The 6,804-nt window shown below is 36.1% G+C and overlaps 1 pseudogene; it reads left to right on the top strand.

Moving 5' to 3' along the window:
* Positions 1–6,804, top strand: part of LOC108684881 — a 179,798-nt pseudogene that overhangs the window by 167,471 nt on the left and 5,523 nt on the right.

The raw sequence follows: 6,804 nt of genomic DNA, 5'->3' as shown, positions 1-6,804 counted from the left end.
TATATATATATATATATATCTTCTTTTTATATAATTTTCAACGTACATCATCGCAATTTCGCGAATTACAGGATTGATTTCGTAACTTCGCATTTCAACGAAGTGGTGCACTCGTCGGCTGTCACGCGAGCGTATAATATACGTAATTTACGAGAATACTTTTACCAAATATATCTTGAGTAATAAGCACTTGAGATATATTTGGTAAAAGTATTCTCTTGGATCTTTTATATATCTTTATTTGAAAAGAACATATCAATCATTTAGATTTTTACACGTTTACAAAAAGGGTGAAATGAGACAGAGAACAGAATTTAGAAAAGCAGATGTAATATCAAAAATGATAAAAGAAGAAATCTATTAAATGAAATATTTCTTACGAATTATGAAGGATTGTTAATTGTAGCATTATGTACTAAATGCACATAAATATTCTGATATATTTATAAATCGTTTATTATTGACATTAACAAACATCTTTGCGAATACATGAAAAAACTCAAAAGTTCCAACTTGTGTACGCTATGTGTTAGTAAAATCGTAATCTAGCTAGAACGGATTTACATATTCAATCTAGCATCACGTATAGTCAAATGCCATCTCATAACTGGATTTTCCAGCAACATACTTTGAATCTCTGACACGATTAACTTCGATGTTAACTAGAGCCAGGGGACCCACCAGGCAATCCCGGGAATCGATTGCGGCTTTAAGAGTGGTTTGAAGAAGGGTAAGCAGTTCGCTTTAAAGCTCTCTATAGAGGGCGAAAGAGAACCACGGAAATGAGGGTCTGTAACGGGATAACAATTGGAATTTTCCGAGAACGAGAAATCTTTCTTCTATATTATACAAAATGATCGAAAGGAACACAACTGTTTTAAATTAATGTATTATCAAATAATATATTATCAAAGTAACCTATATTCATCACATATATATAATTATAATTATAACATTAGTGATATCCATATCTTCAAAAGAAAAATTGAAACAAATATAGATTAAATCTATCAAAAAAAGCTTGAAGAAAAAAAAATTTCAATTTAATATATTACGTATTACTTTGAAAATTACTGCCAGTGTTTCCTTAGAAAATCAAAACGCGGAAGTGATTGTCAAAAAAGTTTAGAGAGAAACAAGTGTGAAGAATAAAAAGAATGGTAGAATAAACATAAAGGTAACAGAGAGGCAATTGAAGTGATGTTCGTAACAGGCACACATGAGTGGTGGTTATATGCAAGAGCAGAAAGGATAGATGAATAGATAGAAGCGAGAGAGAGAGAGAGAGAGAGAGAGGGGGGGGAAGGGAGAGAGAGAGAGAACTAGGAACTGGGGTTGACTTGGGTAGAAGAGATCCGTGTAACATCAATATTTCATGTATGCTAACACGCCGGAACTAATAATGCTCCAGCGAGGAAGACCCAAGAATAATATCAGCCACCGCTGTGTAGACCGCGTTCTCTATCCCCATCCACGCCTTTCCCTTCTCACCCCTCTATTTCTTTCTTTGTCCTTCGCTTTGCTCTATCATCTAAAACAGCAACGTGCAGCACCCTGGCGTCCTTTTGCGCCCCGTGTTAAATTTAATCGAAAATTCGTGTCTCGTTGAGCTTCGCTGTCTCTACTGTGTCTACCGTGTGTCTCCTTCCGTATAACCAATGTCATCGCCCCGGGGGCGGGTTGAGAGACGGCGGAAAGGTGAGAGTGAAAAGATGGAGGGCTGAGGGGCGAAGAGAGGAAGATGGTGAATGCGACGGAACGTAGTAAGTTTGAATACGGCATATGTCTCCTTGTCTCTCTCTCTCTTTCCTTCTCTATTTGCGGAGGTCGGGAGGAAGGAAAGGACGGGCTGCGAAGGAAGGATGAGGTTTGTAATTGGTGCAACATCTGCGGTCTGCAAGGTGGCATTAATGTTTGCTCCCTTCGTGCTCTCTCGCCCTCATCTCTGTTCCCTCTCCTCCGTTCCGCCCCTCGATCTCGCCAGGATTCTCCGAGAGAATCACCTTTTTCCCTTATCGCATTGTTTCTTTTTCTCTTCTCCTTATCCTAGTTACATTTAACCGTGTCTGCTTCTATTTCTCCCAGTTCTTTTAAGCACTTTATTTTTATCATCTTCTTTCCTTAACATATCTGTTTGACTTATTCCCTTTTAGTCTGCCAGTATCTCTTTTCATATCTATGTTACGCTCGTTATGATTCTAACAGCTCTCTCGTATTTCGTAATACATTTTTTCCTGAGATAATTTATCTCAGTCCTCCGTCTCGCAACTACCTTGGTATCTTTTTGTAATGTCCTCTTTAAACAATCTAGCGGTCGTCGCCTATTTGCGCCGCTGTTTCTCGTTATTCATATCGTTGAAAATTCAAGGGCGCAAGTGTACGCTTAAGATTAAACAGAAGATTTGCTTGAGTTTCCTTCACACGGATGGAAACCCAAGCATAAACAGGCCTTATTTGCTCGTAGTAACTTACGACAATCTGTTGTCGAGAATACTTAAACAACGCGTTTTAACTTTCCCTAGTATAAGACGATGTTATTCGTTAGATGAGAAAAGGTAGGCTTTGCTTACAAAAGTTACAATACAAAGCAACATAAAAAATTTATATTTTATGTCCGATATACGCGCGTATATTGAGGAAGATATATATAGAGAACTTTGAGAGCTTCTTTTTTTCAATATTTTCCCTAATTTTTGTATACTTGTACACGTAGTTAAGTCACGTTGCCAATACACAATGATTCCAAAAATCTCTAACTTGGCCAAAATTATTTATACATTATTTATGTCAATTATTAAATAAAGTTCGTTTAAAATGATTCTTATAATTTAAATATAATTTAAATATAATTTAAATTATATTTATAATTATATAATATATAATTATTATATATTAATAACATATAATGTCATAACATTTTACTTTGCAAATCATCATTATTCGCTATCATCACTATTAAAAACATTTCTTGATCATAAAATTGATTTTGAAATTTAATAGAGCAGTAACATCTACATATACAGATAATATAATTTATCGTGATGAACATGTTAAGGCTCAACTACATGAAAGTAGACAATTGTAGAAGATCTCAAATCGTAAGAAATCGATCAATTCTAATCGAGTATTCTTCTTATATTTGATTGTGAATGATCAGTTTCTTATGACTTAAAACTCCACGATCTATGTAGACGAGCTTTTAGATGTTTCTATCAAATATTTTACAATATTAAAAAGAATAAGGAATAAGGAATTGACCATTTTAGACATTTATATTCAAAATGAGATCTCAATCAGGCATCATCAGATTTTTTTAAATCTATTGGGTTGTCCGGAAAGTTCGTGCCGATGTTGAAGGAAAATTGAAACGCAGAAAATTTAAATTTTACTATACATTTATTAAATTATATAAATTAGCCGAAGGCACGAACTTTCCGGATAACCCAATATGTATGACTTATTGAACTTTGTTGAAAAGAAATTGAGAAGAAATTGAGAAGAAATAAATATGGCCTTAAATATCAATGCTCATTTTAGATAAAATTGATTACTCTTACATAAAATATCCGAAAATATTAAATGGAAACAAATATTACATACTATTTTATACCTTTAAACAATATGCTTGAAAACTGATAATTTTACAGAAAACTTGATTTAGAAAATCGTTAGTTCTATAATTTTTCAGTATAATGCAATAAAATTATTTTAAATAATTATCATAATTTAATAATTAAAAAATGAAGTTTTGTCAGCTTTTAAAAGAATTAGAACCATAGTGCATTGCACTATGAGACATGTCCATTTCCGTTTCCTTCTTAAGTCGCGTCACGCGCAGGCAAATTACGTATACGGCGGCCTACGGCGATAAGTCACTTTGAGATTCCGATGGGGAACTGGGCAAGTATTGTCGCGGTATCGTGACATCTCCCGGAGCACATATGCCCTTAGGTGTCGCTTAATTCCCTGGCGCAGCGTTGTCCGCCTGTAATTCGGGAAGAGCATGTATAGCGATTGGTTTAGCCGCGTGCTTTCGTACGATTAACACGTCCCCTATTCTATTCTATGCGCACACGTACAGAGATGAAGGAGTAGAGATGCGTAAAAGCGCCGTTTAACAGCATGAGCTGTTGTTACGTGTAAGGCAAGATCAAATTGCTTCATCAAATCGGCAAGTCGAAAATTTTTATCATATTTATTCGTTGATAATCGCGTACGCTGATGCTATCGCGCAAAATTATTTACGACCTGAATTAACATTGTAAAGGCACATTAATTAGAAGGCGCTCGTGACGTCGTGACAATATTGCGCGCCGCATGACACAGCCGTATAACTTTAGATCTCAGCGTGCGAGACTTTAGACCTCTGTTAATTTTCTTGGGGCACAGTCGGTCAACCACCTGGGACAAGGAATATCATTGACTTTATCGCGTATGTACGGTCTATCTGATTTCAAGACAAACATACACGCACGCGTCAACACCGAGACGATTTGATATTCATGGAATGCAGAACGGAAAGCTAAATCCACAATCTCATCGAAAATAGTTAAACGCGTCTGCACTGACCTGTCAACCTCGTGCGAATATGTGAGCGGGAATATCATGACCCACTGGACGTAAAATCAATGAGAAGTAACTGCATGCTAACTTTTTAGGGGGGACTTATTTGTGTCAGTAGTTTCTTTTTGACAGCAGAATTGCTAGAATCCGGGATTATCAAATCCAAACAGGATATGGAATCAATGTGGGGCACCAAGAGCTTTATCTTTTATTTTCTTTTTTTTTTTAACCAATACAATCTTCTGTATGCACGATTCATTGTCAGTCAGTCTCGAATGAAAGACTACTCTGGAATACTTTTGTACAATAGTACCGCAATATTTTATTTACTACGAGTATCAAATTGCCTTGGAAACTTATTAAATACATCAATGCATCTCCTTTATAATCTTCTTTATATAATACATTACGAATTATGTCCATTATTTGAAATACTGATATATTGACAAATCAAATCTTTATAAATTGCAATTCGTGCTCTTCTCATTCGAAATATCTCAAAAGTCATACTTCAAAAAGATACTGGTAAATATAATGACATTACAGATTTATATGCGATAAACGAATTTTTAGATCAGATTGAAAACATTTATCAATATTTTTATGTCTTCTTATTGTGATACGAAAGAGCATCGGATTTTGCGCCAGCCCAAACACATTAAAACATAAGACATCTTTTAGATGCCAAAGACGCCTTATATCTCTCTTTTGGATACTTTGTGTTGTCTGGGAGGTAGCAATGTTTCGATCAACTTCCAAATAATTACGGTCGAGCATATTTATTTTTCACAGATGAATTAACGAAAGTGAGCACCTATTTTAATTTACCTGGCCATTTACAGGGATCAGTAATATCAGACGCAACCATTAAATATAAAAAATATTTCACTATTCGATTCGATTAATATCTGGATTTTTGTTTTAATTACGCTTTGATGCGCTCTCTCCTCCTTAATTCCTTCCCCCTCTCCTGCCCCTTTTCTCTCTCCCTCTTAACCATTTTTTTTTGCTTGGAAATTTATTTACGCACAATTTTATCGTGACTAACTCTTGCTCATTGCTCCGCAACGAAATCCTGAACTATTAGAGATAACAAAGCTTACCCGCTCCCGTAGAGCTTTACACGCGTCTACGCTCACGTGTTGAAGGCTATACGTCTGGTTCCCTAAACATGTCGTCGCCCACGCATAGTTACAGAAACAGCCACATCATGATAGAGATTCTCGCATATAGGAAACTATAGAACTGGCCAGGCACATAGATATACGTACAGCGCACGTTACACATTGTCACTGCTAATGTTTGGTCGAGATTTGCATACGTCTGTCTAGCCTATCCATTGCGTCGCCGTACAACGGTTGTCTCACCTCGTTGTCCGAGGGTGTATCCGGCGGTGGCAGCGACCTTACTCTGTACTATCAGCTTGGTATATTATACACATGAGCGTACAAGCTACGCAAGCGCGCGCGTACGCTGTCATGATCGCCCATTACCTTACTCGAAATAGGCTATCGTGCCAAGATCGTGTGCTTTCCCTGCGTTGCCTCGCAGTTCTCGCCTTGTCCCTTACCTAAACTGACTAGCACTGCCGCGGGGCCATGAACTTACAAATCTAATCGTGAAGCAATGAAGACACAAAGCGATATTCACAAGCCTTGCTTCGTAGGTACCTCAAAATTAAGCCGGAAATGCTGGCAGCCTCTACACGTGGCTTTCTACTCATTGCGCTGGTTCTTCATGTAAAGTTGCGTTTATACCGGTAGCGTTTTAGCTAACTTAATATATAATTACATTTTATACGCGTTTAGAAAGATGATACAACAAACGTTGATGAAGATCGATTATAATCTTGCGAGAAATAAGAAGAAATGAGGAATGCACAATATCTGCAATACAAATATATAAACTTAGAAAAATTGCAAAACTTTTATATGTAACAATTATTTATAATTGATATATAATAATTATAATGTGCTAGACATTTTAATAAGCATAACTTAGAAAAAGTTATAATTCGACTTTAATCTGCAAATGTAGTTTATAAGTTACGTTTATATTGTAGATTAATTTAAAATTAAATCGCAACGTCTGGCACATTATAGTTATTATTTTTCCAACTAGAAGAAAAAAATAAATACAAATGAATAAAAATAATTTAAGGGGATGCTAGAGCGACGCGCGCACGCGCGGCCGAATTAGATCGATGTTTATAAAACAGATTCTTATTTCTAAAACGTTACG

This window comes from Atta colombica, unplaced genomic scaffold, assembly GCF_001594045.1.
Source record: "Atta colombica isolate Treedump-2 unplaced genomic scaffold, Acol1.0 scaffold141, whole genome shotgun sequence".
Classification (NCBI taxonomy): Eukaryota; Metazoa; Arthropoda; class Insecta; order Hymenoptera; family Formicidae; genus Atta; species Atta colombica.
The sequence above is the reverse complement of the archived record's forward strand: the minus strand, read 5'-3'. Positions and strand labels throughout refer to the sequence as shown.